Source organism: Zootermopsis nevadensis, unplaced genomic scaffold (assembly GCF_977971745.1).
Source record: "Zootermopsis nevadensis isolate Lab colony 2312 unplaced genomic scaffold, Znev_1.0 Znev_ptg000003l, whole genome shotgun sequence".
NCBI lineage: Eukaryota > Metazoa > Arthropoda > Insecta > Blattodea > Termopsidae > Zootermopsis > Zootermopsis nevadensis.
Genome location: NW_028259135.1, coordinates 14920345 through 14938357, shown reverse-complemented (window position 1 = coordinate 14938357; position 18013 = coordinate 14920345). Strand labels below are relative to the sequence as shown.

Here is an 18013-nt window from a genome sequence, read left to right as displayed (position 1 = left end):
CCAAGTTGCGAGAAGATTCAAACGCGATGTGACGAGTGTTAAGTGGCGGCAGCTAATACTCTAATGCGCCAATCCATATAGCGTGAGCTAACTACAAATTCATAATCTACAACCAGGAATGTGATGTTTGGATAAATTCCGAACTGATGCACGTGGCAAAAAATGACTCTCAAAAGACGAGGTGTTTTTTCTAAGCCAATAATCGGTCACCTCGTCTAAAAACTCACGGCAATTCCACGTGACTTACAATATTACGGGTGACGAAGACAGATTGCTTTTTGCACGAATTACATTCTTCTACCAATGAAAACATTAAGTTGCATACCGCTAAAAATTATGCATTAACAGTACTTTGGATATAGAACAACAATCCAAATAGATACGGCAAACTCAAGAAAACTCACCGATTCAGACGAGATGAAATACAATATGACCCTAGGATTGGCGATCGTAGTGGTCGTCAGTCGGATGAATTACTGAAAAACAAAGAAACAAACTCCTATTAATGTCACTGCAGTTACAAGAGAGAGTGTACCACACATGATAAAACTCACCGCTTATGACGTCATGCACGTACATGCAGCCCTAGGGTTGGCGGTGGTAGTCGAGGTCCTCTGACAGGATTCACGACTCATGAAGAGAGGTGATGCTCATCGTCCGGTTGTCCGAATTCTTTAACGATTAAGAAACGGGTACCAATTAACAACAATATCATTGTAGTTTTCAAAACAATTTAAAGTATAATACGCGAAGTTGCGAGAAGATTCAAACGCGATGTGACGAGTGTTAAATGGCGGCAGCTAATACTCTAATGCGCCAATCCCTATAGCGTGAACCAACTACAACTTCATAATCTAAAACCAGGAATGTAATGTTCGGGTACTTTCCGAACTGATGCACGTAGCATAACATGACTTTCAAAAGACGAGCTGTTTTTTCGAAGCCAATGATCGGTCACCTCGTCTAAAAACTCACGGCAATTCCGTCTAACTTACAAAATTACGGATGATGAAGACAGATTGCTTTTTGCACGAATGACATTCTTCTACCAGTGAAAACATTAACTTGCATACCGCTAAAAACTATGCATTAACAGTATTTTGGACATAGAACAACAATCGAAACAGATACGGCAAACTCGAGAAAACTCACCGATTAAGACGAGATGAAACAAAGTACGACCGTAGGGTTGGCGATCGTAGTGGTGGCCAGTCCGACGGAATTACTGAAAAACAAAGAAGCAAATACCCATTAACATCATTGTAGTTTCGCCAACAATGAAAAGTGCAATCAGCCAAATAAGTATAAAGTTGGTATGCATCAAGAGCCCTATGGAGCTCGAAAATACAAAAGTGTCCCAAACATGACAAAACTCACCACTCACGTCGTGACGCACGTAGATTCAACCCTAGGGATGGCGGCGGTAGTCGAGGACCTGACAGGATTCACGAATTATGGAGAGAAGAGAGAAACTGCGCCCCCTACAGCCTGTGGCGGAGGTAATGGTCATCGTCCGGTTGTCGCAATTCCTGAAAAACTAAGATAGGGGAACCAATTAACGACGACATAATTACAGTTTACATAATAATAATAATTTCAAGTAAAATCTCACCTATTAAGATAAGATGATGTATCTGCGACCCCAAGTTTGGGCGGTGTTGGAAACCTGAAAAACAAACCATCAAACAATAACGTGTTCCAGTCAACATCACTGTAGCTTTAATAATAATTTAGAGTAAAATTGATACGAGTACTAAAGACCTACAACAAGATACAAGGTCTCCTACTACAAGCAAGTATGCATCAACTGAAATTGAGAGATGCCCAAAACTCAAGAAAACTAGTGGTCAGGCTTTTGGAAATCCTGAAAAACTAAGATGCAAGTTACAGTTCAAACACAAGTAGACCCCGATTTGCGCCGATTCAGAATTACGCCAATCTTTAAACAAGAAAGTCAAAAAGTGAAGAAATATATTTTACCATTAATTAAAAACATTTTACGATGCTTCTCGTACTGATTCTTACACTAAATCGTAATTCTTACATCGCTCATTTTGAATGAAGATTATAAATACAGTCCTCTCTACAATTACGTATGTCTCATTAACGTGAATTTGCTCCAATGACATCGATGAATCGGAAAAATTTCTGAAATGGAAAATTTTGCATATGCGAGTTTGCTCATATGCAATTTCATTCCTGGCCCTTTAAACTTTCAAGGGACTAATTTAATCTCTGCGGTGGTACCGAGGTTATTTTTACTACGCGATTTTCAATTGGTCTGCATCTTATATGAATGCAACTATCGCATAACAGCAGAGATGACTGTACACATCAATCGCACGAAAGAACCGCAGTCAATTGCGGTGACCAAAGAATTGCCAATTGTAAGTGTGTAAAATATATTTCTTAAATTCCCTTTATTTTATTAAGATATTTCAGAGCTTTACTGCAAGGACATTATATTACTCATAAATGTCTGGGTGCTGGGAATGCACGTCATTGACGTCCCATTCATTTACATTATAAAAGAGTTTCAATTTACGCCGACTCCGATTACGACCTTTCGTCCAGCAACACGTCCAGGCGAAAATCGAGGGCTACACGTAATAGCATTCTAATCTTGATAAAAATTTAACATACTATCTGACAAGTATGATAAAACTGAAGGAAGCTATAAACCTACGTGCCGTTAGCACGTATGCATGAAAGGACTTAGACACAGAAAAAGAGAAAAGATGACCAGGAATCAAGAAAACTCACCAATTCAAATGACATCAATTAACTCTGCCCCCTAGGTATGGCTGTGGCAATGGCCGTATTCAGGTTGTTGAAAATCCCTGAAAAAAATAAACGAGGTCCAATTAACAACAACATTATTGCAGTTTTCATAATAATAATAATTTTAAGTAAGATCTCACCTATTAACATTAAATGATGTATCTGCGACCCCAAGTTTGGGCGGTGTTGGAAACCTGAAAAACAAACCATCAAACAATTACGTGTTCCAGTCAACATCATTGTAGCTTTGATAATAGTCTCTAGTACAATCTGCCAAATAAGGAAATACTAAAGCAAAGGTATAGACTTAAGTACTGCTACCAACTACACAACAAGAGGGCTTTCTCCTTCGACAAGAAAAAGTAGATGCCCCAAAATAAAGACGACTCACCAATTAAAGAGAAATGAAACCGACGGCGGTGGACAGACATCGAAAATCCTGAAAAAAGAGTACCGATTAAAACAATATCATCGCACTTTCATAATAATTTAAAGTACAATTCATACAAGTAGTAAAGACCTACAACTCCCACTACCAGCAAGTATGCATCAACTGAAATCGAGAGATGCTCAAAACCCAAGAAAACTGATGGTCAGGTTTTTTGAAATCCTGAAAAACTAAGACGCAACTTACAGTTAATACACAGATAGACCTCGATTTGCGCCGATTCAGAATAACGCCAATTTTGAAACAATAAAGTCAAAAAGTGAAGAAAATATATTTTACAATTAATTAAAAACATTTTACAATGTCTCTCGTACCGATTCTTATACTAAACCATAATTCTTACACCGCTCATTTTGAATGAAAATTATAAATACAGTCCTCTCTACAATTACGTATGTCTCATTATCGCGAATTTGCTCCAATGACATCGATGAATCGGAAAAAACATTCGTGAAATGGAAACTTTTGCATATGCGAGTATGCTCATATGCAATTTAATTCCTGGCCCTTTAAACTTTCAAAGGACTAATTTAATCTCTGCGGAGGTACCGACGTTATTTTTACTACGCGATTTTCAATTGGTCTGCATCTTATATGAATACAACTATCGCATAACAGCAGAGATGACTGTACACATCAATCGCACGAAAGAACCGCAGTCAATCGCGGTGACCGACGAACTGCCGATTGTAAGTGTGTAAAATATATTTTTTAAATTACTTTTATTTTATTAAGTTATTTCAGAGCTTTACCGTAATGCCATTATTTTACTCATCAATGTCTGGGTGCTGGGAACGCACGTCATAGATGTCCCATTAATTTACATTATAAAACAGTTTCAATTTACGCCGACTCCGATTACGACATTTCGTCCAGCAACATATCAAGGCGAAAATCGAGGGCTACACGTAACAGCATTCTAATCTTGATACAAATTTAACGTACTACCTGACAAATATGAAAATATTGAAGGAGGATATAAACTTACGTGCCGTTAGCACGTATCCATCAAAGGGCTTAGACGCACGAAAAGACAAAAGATGACACGGAAGGAAGAAAACTCACCAATTCAAATGACACCAATTAACTCTGCCCCCTAGGTATGGCTGTGGCAATGGTGGTGTTCAGGTTGTTGAAAATCCCTGAAAAAAATAAACGAGGTCCAATTAACAACAACATAATTGCAGTTTTCATAATAATAATAATAATTTGAAGTAAGATCTCACCTATTAAGATAAGATGATGTATCTGCGACCACAAGTTGGAAGTCCTGAAAAACAAAACAAAAAGAATTACGTGTTCCAGTCAACATCATTGTAGCTTTGATAATAGTCTCTAGTACAATCTGCCAAATAAGGAAATACTAAAGCAAATGTATAGACTTAAGTACTGCTACCAACTACACAACAAGAGGGCTTTGTCCTTCGACAAGAAAAAGTAGATGCCACAAAATAAAGACGACTCACCAATTAAAGAGAAATGAAACCGACGGCGGTGGACAGACATCGAAAATCCTGAAAAAAGAGTACCAATTAAAACAATATCATCATACTTTCATAATAATTTAAAGTACAATTCATACAAGTAGTAAAGACCTACAACTCCCACTACCAGCAAGTATGCATCAACTGAAATCGAGAGATGCTCAAAACCCAAGAAAACTGATGGTCAGGTTTTTCGAAATCCTGAAAAACTAAGACGCAAGTTACAGTTAATACACACATAGACCTCGATTTGCGCCGATTCAGAATAACGCCAATTTTGAAACAATAAAGTCAAAAAGTGAAGAAAATATATTTTACAATTAATTAAAAACATTTTACAATGTCTCTCGTACCGATTCTTATACTAAGCCGTAATTCTTACACCGCTCATTTTGAATGAAAATTATAAATACAGTCCTCTCTACAATTACGTATATCTCATTATCGCGAATTTGCTCCAATGACATCGATGAATCAGAAAAAACATTCGTGAAATGGAAACTTTTGCATATGCGAGTATGCTCATATGCAATTTAATTCCTGGCCCTTTAAACTATCAAAGGACTAATTTAATCTCTGCGGAGGTACCGAGATTAATTTTACCACGCGATTTTCAACTGGCCGGCATCTCAAATGAATGCAACTATCGCATAACAGCAGAGATGACTGTACACATCAATTGCATTAAAGACCCGCAGTCAATCGCGGACCAACGAACTGCCGATTGTAAGCGTGTAAAATATATTTCTTAAATTCCCTTCATTTTATTAAATTATTTCAGACCGTTACCGCAATGCCATTGTATTACTCATCAACGTTTCCGTGCTGGGAACCCACGACATTGACTTCCCATTCATTTACATAATAAAAGAGTTTCAATTTACTCCGACTCTGATTACGACATTCCGTAAAGCAACGCATCAAGGCGAAAATCGAGGCCTACACGCAATAGCATTCTAATCTTCATAAAAATTTAACGTACTAACTGACAAATGTGAAAAAACTGAAGGAAGCTATAAACCTACGTGCCATTAGCACATATGCATCAAAGGGCTTAGACGCACGAAAATAGAAGAGATGACAAGGAATCAAGAAAACTCACCAATTCAAATGACACCAATTAACTCTGCCCCCTAGGTACGGCTGTGGCAATGGTCGTATTCAGGTTCTTGAAAATCCCTGAAAAAGATAAATGAGATCCACTTAACAACAACAACATAATTGCAGTATTCATAATAATAAATTGAAGTGAGATCTCACCTATTAAGATAAGATGATGTATCTGCGACCCCGCGTTTTGGCTCTGTTGGAAATCCTGAAAAAAATAAACGAGGTCGAATTAACAACAACAACAACAACAACATAATTGCAGTTTTCATAATAATAATTTGAAGTAAAAGCTCACCTATTAAGATGATGTATCTGCGACCCAGCGTTTCGGCGGTGTTGGAAATCCTGAAAAACAAAAACAAAATATTAATGTGCTCCAGCCAACATCATTGTAGCTTTAATAATAATTTCAAGCACAATCTGCCAAATAAGGAAAGACTAAATCAAAGGTATAGAGTTAAGTACTGCTACCACCTACACAACAGGGCCTTGTCGTTCGACAAGCAAAAGTAGACAATTCATACCAGTAGTAAAGACCTAAAACAAGATACAAAGTTTTCCTACTACCAGCAAGTATGCGTCAAGTGAAATCGAGAGATGCCCAAAACTCAAGAAAAGTGCTGGTCAGGTTTATCCAAGTCCTGAAAAACTAAGACGCAAGTTACTGTTAACACACAGGTGGACCTCGATTTGCGCGGATTCAGAACAACGCCAATTTTGAAACCAAAAAGTCAAAAAAATATATTTTACTATTATTTACAACATTTTACAATGTTTCTCGTACCGATTCTTATACTAAATCGTAATTCTTACATCGCTCATTTCGAATGAAAATTATAAATACAGTCCTCTCTACAATTACGTATGTCTCGTTAACGCGAATTTGCTCCAATGACATCGATGAATCGGAAAAAACATTCGTGAAATGGAAACTTTTGCATATGCAATTTCATTCCAGGCCCTTTAAACTATCAAAGGACTAATTTAATCTCTGCGGAGGAACCGAGGTTATTTTTACCACGCGATTTTCAACTGGCCGGCTTCTCAAATGAATGCAACTATCGCATAACAGCAGAGATGACTGTACACATCAATTGCATTAAAGACCCGCAGTCCATCGCGGACCAACGAACTGCCGATTGTAAGCGTGTAAAATATATTTCTTAAATTCCCTTCATTTTATTAAATTATTTCAGACCGTTACCGCAATGCCATTGTATTACTCATCAACGTTTCCGTGCTGGGAACCCACGTCATTGACTTCCCATTCATTTACATAATAAAAGAGTTTCAATTTACTCCGACTCTGATTACGACATTCCGTAAAGCAACGCATCAAGGCGAAAATCGAGGCCTACACGCAATAGCATTCTAATCTTCATAAAAATTTAACGTACTAACTGACAAATGTGAAAAAACTGAAGGAAGCTATAAACCTACGTGCCATTAGCACATATGCATCAAAGGGCTTAGACGCACAAAAATAGAAGAGATGACAAGGAATCAAGAAAACTCACCAATTCAAATGACACCAATTAACTCTGCCCCCTAGGTACGGCTGTGGCAATGGTCGTATTCAGGTTCTTGAAAATCCCTGAAAAAGATAAATGAGATCCACTTAACAACAACAACATAATTGCAGTATTCATAATAATAAATTGAAGTGAGATCTCACCTATTAAGATAAGATGATGTATCTGCGACCCCGCGTTTTGGCTGTGTTGGAAATCCTGAAAAAAATAAACGAGGTCAAATTAACAACACCAACAACATAATTGCAGTTTTCATAATAATAATTTGAAGTAAAAGCTCACCTATTAAGATGATGTATCTGCGACCCAGCGTTTCGGCGGTGTTCGAAATCCTGAAAAACAAAAACAAAATATTAATGTGCTCCAGCCAACATCATTGTAGCTTTAATAATAATTTCAAGCACAATCTGCCAAATAAGGAAAGACTAAAGCAAAGGTATAGAGTTAAGTACTGCTACCACCTACACAACAAGGCCTTGTCGTTCGACAAGCAAAAGTAGACAATTCATACCAGTAGTATAGACCTAAAACAAGATACAAAGTTTTCCTACTACCAGCAAGTATGCATCAACTGAAATCGAGAGATGCCCAAAACTCAAGAAAATTGCTGGTCAGGTTTATCCAAGTCCTGAAAAACTAAGACGCAAGTTACTGTTAACACACAGGTGGACCTCGATTTGCGCGGATTCAGAACAACGCCAATTTTGAAACCAAAAAGTCAAAAAAATATATTTTACTATTATTTACAACATTTTACAATGTTTCTCGTACCGATTCTTATACTAAATCGTAATTCTTACATCGCTCATTTCGAATGAAAATTATAAATACAGTCCTCTCTACAATTACGTATGTCTCGTTAACGCGAATTTGCTCCAATGACATCGATGAATCGGAAAAAACATTCGTGAAATGGAAACTTTTGCATATGCGAGTTTGCTCATATGCAATTTCATTCCAGGCCCTTTAAACTATCAAAGGACTAATTTAATCTCTGCGGAGGAACCGAGGTTATTTTTACCACGCGATTTTCAACTGGCCGGCTTCTCAAATGAATGCAACTATCGCATAACAGCAGAGATGACTGTACACATCAATTGCATTAAAGACCCGCAGTCAATCGCGGACCAACGAACTGCCGATTGTAAGCGTGTAAAATATATTTCTTAAATTCCCTTCATTTTATTAAATTATTTCAGACCGTTACCGCAATGCCATTGTATTACTCATCAACGTTTCCGTGCTGGGAACCCACGACATTGACTTCCCATTCATTTACATAATAAAAGAGTTTCAATTTACTCCGACTCTGATTACGACATTCCGTAAAGCAACGCATCAAGGCGAAAATCGAGGCCTACACGCAATAGCATTCTAATCTTCATAAAAATTTAACGTACTAACTGACAAATGTGAAAAAACTGAAGGAAGCTATAAACCTACGTGCCATTAGCACATATGCATCAAAGGGCTTAGACGCACGAAAATAGAAGAGATGACAAGGAATCAAGAAAACTCACCAATTCAAATGACACCAATTAACTCTGCCCCCTAGGTACGGCTGTGGCAATGGTCGTATTCAGGTTCTTGAAAATCCCTGAAAAAGATAAATGAGATCCACTTAACAACAACAACATAATTGCAGTATTCATAATAATAAATTGAAGTGAGATCTCACCTATTAAGATAAGATGATGTATCTGCGACCCCGCGTTTTGGCTCTGTTGGAAATCCTGAAAAAAATAAACGAGGTCGAATTAACAACAACAACAACAACAACATAATTGCAGTTTTCATAATAATAATTTGAAGTAAAAGCTCACCTATTAAGATGATGTATCTGCGACCCAGCGTTTCGGCGGTGTTGGAAATCCTGAAAAACAAAAACAAAATATTAATGTGCTCCAGCCAACATCATTGTAGCTTTAATAATAATTTCAAGCACAATCTGCCAAATAAGGAAAGACTAAAGCAAAGGTATAGAGTTAAGTACTGTTACCACCTACACAACAGGGCCTTGTCGTTCGACAAGCAAAAGTAGACAATTCATACCAGTAGTAAAGACCTACAACAAGATACAAAGTTTTCCTACTACCAGCAAGTATGCGTCAACTGAAATCGAGAGATGCCCAAAACTCAAGAAAAGTGCTGGTCAGGTTTATCCAAGTCCTGAAAAACTAAGACGCAAGTTACTGTTAACACAAAGGTGGACCTCGATTTGCGCGGATTCAGAACAACGCCAATTTTGAAACCAAAAAGTCAAAAAAATATATTTTACTATTATTTACAACATTTTACAATGTTTCTCGTACCGATTCTTATACTAAATCGTAATTCTTACATCGCTCATTTCGAATGAAAATTATAAATACAGTCCTCTCTACAATTACGTATGTCTCGTTAACGCGAATTTGCTCCAATGACATCGATGAATCGGAAAAAACATTCGTGAAATGGAAACTTTTGCATATGCAATTTCATTCCAGGCCCTTTAAACTATCAAAGGACTAATTTAATCTCTGCGGAGGAACCGAGGTTATTTTTACCACGCGATTTTCAACTGGCCGGCTTCTCAAATGAATGCAACTATCGCATAACAGCAGAGATGACTGTACACATCAATTGCATTAAAGACCCGCAGTCCATCGCGGACCAACGAACTGCCGATTGTAAGCGTGTAAAATATATTTCTTAAATTCCCTTCATTTTATTAAATTATTTCAGACCGTTACCGCAATGCCATTGTATTACTCATCAACGTTTCCGTGCTGGGAACCCACGTCATTGACTTCCCATTCATTTACATAATAAAAGAGTTTCAATTTACTCCGACTCTGATTACGACATTCCGTAAAGCAACGCATCAAGGCGAAAATCGAGGCCTACACGCAATAGCATTCTAATCTTCATAAAAATTTAACGTACTAACTGACAAATGTGAAAAAACTGAAGGAAGCTATAAACCTACGTGCCATTAGCACATATGCATCAAAGGGCTTAGACGCACAAAAATAGAAGAGATGACAAGGAATCAAGAAAACTCACCAATTCAAATGACACCAATTAACTCTGCCCCCTAGGTACGGCTGTGGCAATGGTCGTATTCAGGTTCTTGAAAATCCCTGAAAAAGATAAATGAGATCCACTTAACAACAACAACATAATTGCAGTATTCATAATAATAAATTGAAGTGAGATCTCACCTATTAAGATAAGATGATGTATCTGCGACCCCGCGTTTTGGCTGTGTTGGAAATCCTGAAAAAAATAAACGAGGTCAAATTAACAACACCAACAACATAATTGCAGTTTTCATAATAATAATTTGAAGTAAAAGCTCACCTATTAAGATGATGTATCTGCGACCCAGCGTTTCGGCGGTGTTCGAAATCCTGAAAAACAAAAACAAAATATTAATGTGCTCCAGCCAACATCATTGTAGCTTTAATAATAATTTCAAGCACAATCTGCCAAATAAGGAAAGACTAAAGCAAAGGTATAGAGTTAAGTACTGCTACCACCTACACAACAAGGCCTTGTCGTTCGACAAGCAAAAGTAGACAATTCATACCAGTAGTATAGACCTAAAACAAGATACAAAGTTTTCCTACTACCAGCAAGTATGCATCAACTGAAATCGAGAGATGCCCAAAACTCAAGAAAATTGCTGGTCAGGTTTATCCAAGTCATGAAAAACTAAGACGCAAGTTACTGTTAACACACAGGTGGACCTCGATTTGCGCGGATTCAGAACAACGCCAATTTTGAAACCAAAAAGTCAAAAAAATATATTTTACTATTATTTACAACATTTTACAATGTTTCTCGTACCGATTCTTATACTAAATCGTAATTCTTACATCGCTCATTTCGAATGAAAATTATAAATACAGTCCTCTCTACAATTACGTATGTCTCGTTAACGCGAATTTGCTCCAATGACATCGATGAATCGGAAAAAACATTCGTGAAATGGAAACTTTTGCATATGCGAGTTTGCTCATATGCAATTTCATTCCAGGCCCTTTAAACTATCAAAGGACTAATTTAATCTCTGCGGAGGAACCGAGGTTATTTTTACCACGCGATTTTCAACTGGCCGGCTTCTCAAATGAATGCAACTATCGCATAACAGCAGAGATGACTGTACACATCAATTGCATTAAAGACCCGCAGTCAATCGCGGACCAACGAACTGCCGATTGTAAGCGTGTAAAATATATTTCTTAAATTCCCTTCATTTTATTAAATTATTTCAGACCGTTACCGCAATGCCATTGTATTACTCATCAACGTTTCCGTGCTGGGAACCCACGACATTGACTTCCCATTCATTTACATAATAAAAGAGTTTCAATTTACTCCGACTCTGATTACGACATTCCGTAAAGCAACGCATCAAGGCGAAAATCGAGGCCTACACGCAATAGCATTCTAATCTTCATAAAAATTTAACGTACTAACTGACAAATGTGAAAAAACTGAAGGAAGCTATAAACCTACGTGCCATTAGCACATATGCATCAAAGGGCTTAGACGCACGAAAATAGAAGAGATGACAAGGAATCAAGAAAACTCACCAATTCAAATGACACCAATTAACTCTGCCCCCTAGGTACGGCTGTGGCAATGGTCGTATTCAGGTTCTTGAAAATCCCTGAAAAAGATAAATGAGATCCACTTAACAACAACAACATAATTGCAGTATTCATAATAATAAATTGAAGTGAGATCTCACCTATTAAGATAAGATGATGTATCTGCGACCCCGCGTTTTGGCTCTGTTGGAAATCCTGAAAAAAATAAACGAGGTCGAATTAACAACAACAACAACAACAACATAATTGCAGTTTTCATAATAATAATTTGAAGTAAAAGCTCACCTATTAAGATGATGTATCTGCGACCCAGCGTTTCGGCGGTGTTGGAAATCCTGAAAAACAAAAACAAAATATTAATGTGCTCCAGCCAACATCATTGTAGCTTTAATAATAATTTCAAGCACAATCTGCCAAATAAGGAAAGACTAAAGCAAAGGTATAGAGTTAAGTACTGTTACCACCTACACAACAGGGCCTTGTCGTTCGACAAGCAAAAGTAGACAATTCATACCAGTAGTAAAGACCTACAACAAGATACAAAGTTTTCCTACTACCAGCAAGTATGCGTCAACTGAAATCGAGAGATGCCCAAAACTCAAGAAAAGTGCTGGTCAGGTTTATCCAAGTCCTGAAAAACTAAGACGCAAGTTACTGTTAACACAAAGGTGGACCTCGATTTGCGCGGATTCAGAACAACGCCAATTTTGAAACCAAAAAGTCAAAAAAATATATTTTACTATTATTTACAACATTTTACAATGTTTCTCGTACCGATTCTTATACTAAATCGTAATTCTTACATCGCTCATTTCGAATGAAAATTATAAATACAGTCCTCTCTACAATTACGTATGTCTCGTTAACGCGAATTTGCTCCAATGACATCGATGAATCGGAAAAAACATTCGTGAAATGGAAACTTTTGCATATGCAATTTCATTCCAGGCCCTTTAAACTATCAAAGGACTAATTTAATCTCTGCGGAGGAACCGAGGTTATTTTTACCACGCGATTTTCAACTGGCCGGCTTCTCAAATGAATGCAACTATCACATAACAGCAGAGATGACTGTACACATCAATTGCATTAAAGACCCGCAGTCCATCGCGGACCAACGAACTGCCGATTGTAAGCGTGTAAAATATATTTCTTAAATTCCCTTCATTTTATTAAATTATTTCAGACCGTTACCGCAATGCCATTGTATTACTCATCAACGTTTCCGTGCTGGGAACCCACGTCATTGACTTCCCATTCATTTACATAATAAAAGAGTTTCAATTTACTCCGACTCTGATTACGACATTCCGTAAAGCAACGCATCAAGGCGAAAATCGAGGCCTACACGCAATAGCATTCTAATCTTCATAAAAATTTAACGTACTAACTGACAAATGTGAAAAAACTGAAGGAAGCTATAAACCTACGTGCCATTAGCACATATGCATCAAAGGGCTTAGACGCACAAAAATAGAAGAGATGACAAGGAATCAAGAAAACTCACCAATTCAAATGACACCAATTAACTCTGCCCCCTAGGTACGGCTGTGGCAATGGTCGTATTCAGGTTCTTGAAAATCCCTGAAAAAGATAAATGAGATCCACTTAACAACAACAACATAATTGCAGTATTCATAATAATAAATTGAAGTGAGATCTCACCTATTAAGATAAGATGATGTATCTGCGACCCCGCGTTTTGGCTGTGTTGGAAATCCTGAAAAAAATAAACGAGGTCAAATTAACAACACCAACAACATAATTGCAGTTTTCATAATAATAATTTGAAGTAAAAGCTCACCTATTAAGATGATGTATCTGCGACCCAGCGTTTCGGCGGTGTTCGAAATCCTGAAAAACAAAAACAAAATATTAATGTGCTCCAGCCAACATCATTGTAGCTTTAATAATAATTTCAAGCACAATCTGCCAAATAAGGAAAGACTAAAGCAAAGGTATAGAGTTAAGTACTGCTACCACCTACACAACAAGGCCTTGTCGTTCGACAAGCAAAAGTAGACAATTCATACCAGTAGTATAGACCTAAAACAAGATACAAAGTTTTCCTACTACCAGCAAGTATGCATCAACTGAAATCGAGAGATGCCCAAAACTCAAGAAAATTGCTGGTCAGGTTTATCCAAGTCATGAAAAACTAAGACGCAAGTTACTGTTAACACACAGGTGGACCTCGATTTGCGCGGATTCAGAACAACGCCAATTTTGAAACCAAAAAGTCAAAAAAATATATTTTACTATTATTTACAACATTTTACAATGTTTCTCGTACCGATTCTTATACTAAATCGTAATTCTTACATCGCTCATTTCGAATGAAAATTATAAATACAGTCCTCTCTACAATTACGTATGTCTCGTTAACGCGAATTTGCTCCAATGACATCGATGAATCGGAAAAAACATTCGTGAAATGGAAACTTTTGCATATGCGAGTTTGCTCATATGCAATTTCATTCCAGGCCCTTTAAACTATCAAAGGACTAATTTAATCTCTGCGGAGGAACCGAGGTTATTTTTACCACGCGATTTTCAACTGGCCGGCTTCTCAAATGAATGCAACTATCGCATAACAGCAGAGATGACTGTACACATCAATTGCATTAAAGACCCGCAGTCAATCGCGGACCAACGAACTGCCGATTGTAAGCGTGTAAAATATATTTCTTAAATTCCCTTCATTTTATTAAATTATTTCAGACCGTTACCGCAATGCCATTGTATTACTCATCAACGTTTCCGTGCTGGGAACCCACGACATTGACTTCCCATTCATTTACATAATAAAAGAGTTTCAATTTACTCCGACTCTGATTACGACATTCCGTAAAGCAACGCATCAAGGCGAAAATCGAGGCCTACACGCAATAGCATTCTAATCTTCATAAAAATTTAACGTACTAACTGACAAATGTGAAAAAACTGAAGGAAGCTATAAACCTACGTGCCATTAGCACATATGCATCAAAGGGCTTAGACGCACGAAAATAGAAGAGATGACAAGGAATCAAGAAAACTCACCAATTCAAATGACACCAATTAACTCTGCCCCCTAGGTACGGCTGTGGCAATGGTCGTATTCAGGTTCTTGAAAATCCCTGAAAAAGATAAATGAGATCCACTTAACAACAACAACATAATTGCAGTATTCATAATAATAAATTGAAGTGAGATCTCACCTATTAAGATAAGATGATGTATCTGCGACCCCGCGTTTTGGCTCTGTTGGAAATCCTGAAAAAAATAAACGAGGTCGAATTAACAACAACAACAACATAATTGCAGTTTTCATAATAATAATTTGAAGTAAAAGCTCACCTATTAAGATGATGTATCTGCGACCCAGCGTTTCGGCGCTGTTGGAAATCCTGAAAAACAAAAACAAAATATTAATGTGCTCCAGCCAACATCATTGTAGCTTTAATAATAATTTCAAGCACAATCTGCCAAATAAGGAAAGACTAAAGCAAAGGTATAGAGTTAAGTACTGCTACCACCTACACAACAGGGCCTTGTCGTTCGACAAGCAAAAGTAGACAATTCATACCAGTAGTAAAGACCTACAACAAGATACAAAGTTTTCCTACTACCAGCAAGTATGCGTCAACTGAAATCGAGAGATGCCCAAAACTCAAGAAAACTGCTGGTCAGGTTTATCCAAGTCCTGAAAAACTAAGACGCAAGTTACTGTTAACACACAGGTGGACCTCGATTTGCGCGGATTCAGAACAACGCCAGTTTTGAAACCAAAAAGTAAAAAAGTGAAAAAAATATATTTTACTATTATTCACAACATTTTACAATGTTTCTCGTACCGATTCTTATACTAAATCGTAATTCTTACATCGCTCATTTCGAATGAAAATTATAAATACAGTCCTCTCTACAATTACGTATGTCTCGTTAACGCGAATTTGCTCCAATGACATCGATGAATCGGAAAAAACATTCGTGAAATGGAAACTTTTGCATATGCGAGTTTGCTCATATGCAATTTCATTCCAGGCCCTTTAAACTATCAAAGGACTAATTTAATCTCTGCGGAGGAACCGAGGTTATTTTTACCACGCGATTTTCAACTGGCCGGCTTCTCAAATGAATGCAACTATCGCATAACAGCAGAGATGACTGTACACATCAATTGCATTAAAGACCCGCAGTCAATCGCGGACCAACGAACTGCCGATTGTAAGCGTGTAAAATATATTTCTTAAATTCCCTTCATTTTATTAAATTATTTCAGACCGTTACCGCAATGCCATTGTATTACTCATCAACGTTTCCGTGCTGGGAACCCACGTCATTGACTTCCCATTCATTTACATAATAAAAGACTTTCAATTTACTCCGACTCTGATTACGACATTCCGTAAAGCAACGCATCAAGGCGAAAATCGAGGCCTACACGCAATAGCATTCTAATCTTCATAAAAATTTAACGTACTAACTGACAAATGTGAAAAAACTGAAGGAAGCTATAAACCTACGTGCCGTTAGCACATATGCATCAAAGGGCTTAGACGCACCAAAATAGAAAAGATGACAAGGAATCAAGAAAACTCACCAATTCAAATGACACCAATTCAAATGACACCAATTAACTCTGCCCCCTAGGTACGGCTGTGGCAATGGTCGTATTCAGGTTCTTGAAAATCCCTGAAAAAGATAAATGAGATCCACTTAACAACAACAACATAATTGCAGTATTCATAATAATAAATTGAAGTGAGATCTCACCTATTAAGATAAGATGATGTATCTGCGACCCCGCGTTTTGGCTCTGTTGGAAATCCTGAAAAAAATAAACGAGGTCGAATTAACAACAACAACAACATAATTGCAGTTTTCATAATAATAATTTGAAGTAAAAGCTCACCTATTAAGATCATGTATCTGGGACCCAGCGTTTCGGCGCTGTTGGAAATCCTGAAAAACAAAAACAAAATATTAATGTGCTCCAGCCAACATCATTGTAGCTTTAATAATAATTTCAAGCACAATCTGCCAAATAAGGAAAGACTAAAGCAAAGGTATAGAGTTAAGTAATGCTACCACCTACACAACAGGGCCTTGTCGTTCGACAAGCAAAAGTAGACAATTCATACCAGTAGTAAAGACCTACAACAAGATACAAAGTTTTCCTACTACCAGCAAGTATGCGTCAACTGAAATCGAGAGATGCCCAAAACTCAGGAAAAGTGCTGGTCAGGTTTATCCAAGTCCTGAAAAACTAAGACGCAAGTTACTGTTAACACACAGGTGGACCTCGATTTGCGCGGATTCAGAACAACGCCAATTTTGAAACCAAAAAGTCAAAAAAATATATTTTACTATTATTTACAACATTTTACAATGTTTCTCGTACCGATTCTTATACTAAATCGTAATTCTTACATCGCTCATTTCGAATGAAAATTATAAATACAGTCCTCTCTACAATTACGTATGTCTCGTTAACGCGAATTTGCTCCAATGACATCGATGAATCGGAAAAAACATTCGTGAAATGGAAACTTTTGCATATGCGAGTTTGCTCATATGCAATTTCATTCCAGGCCCTTTAAACTATCAAAGGACTAATTTAATCTCTGCGGAGGAACCGAGGTTATTTTTACCACGCGATTTTCAACTGGCCGGCTTCTCAAATGAATGCAACTATCGCATAACAGCAGAGATGACTGTACACATCAATTGCATTAAAGACCCGCAGTCAATCGCGGACCAACGAACTGCCGATTGTAAGCGTGTAAAATATATTTCTTAAATTCCCTTCATTTTATTAAATTATTTCAGACCGTTACCGCAATGCCATTGTATTACTCATCAACGTTTCCGTGCTGGGAACCCACGTCATTGACTTCCCATTCATTTACATAATAAAAGAGTTTCAATTTACTCCGACTCTGATTACGACATTCCGTAAAGCAACGCATCAAGGCGAAAATCGAGGCCTACACGCAATAGCATTCTAATCTTCATAAAAATTTAACGTACTAACTGACAAATGTGAAAAAACTGAAGGAAGCTATAAACCTACGT

The 18013-nt window shown here is 37.4% G+C and overlaps 2 long non-coding RNA genes across 2 annotated transcripts in view; one reads left to right on the top strand and one right to left on the bottom strand.

Annotated features, from left to right (window-relative positions):
* Positions 1 to 18013, top strand: part of LOC147874999 (uncharacterized) — a 96649-nt gene that overhangs the window by 46112 nt on the left and 32524 nt on the right. The gene's annotated exons all lie outside the window — the stretch shown is intronic.
* Positions 4695 to 5892, bottom strand: LOC147875000 (uncharacterized). Its single transcript, XR_015533598.1, has 2 exons — positions 5816 to 5892; positions 4695 to 4743 (listed from the first exon to the last, which is right to left on the bottom strand). It is a non-coding gene; the product is annotated as an uncharacterized LOC147875000 (long non-coding RNA).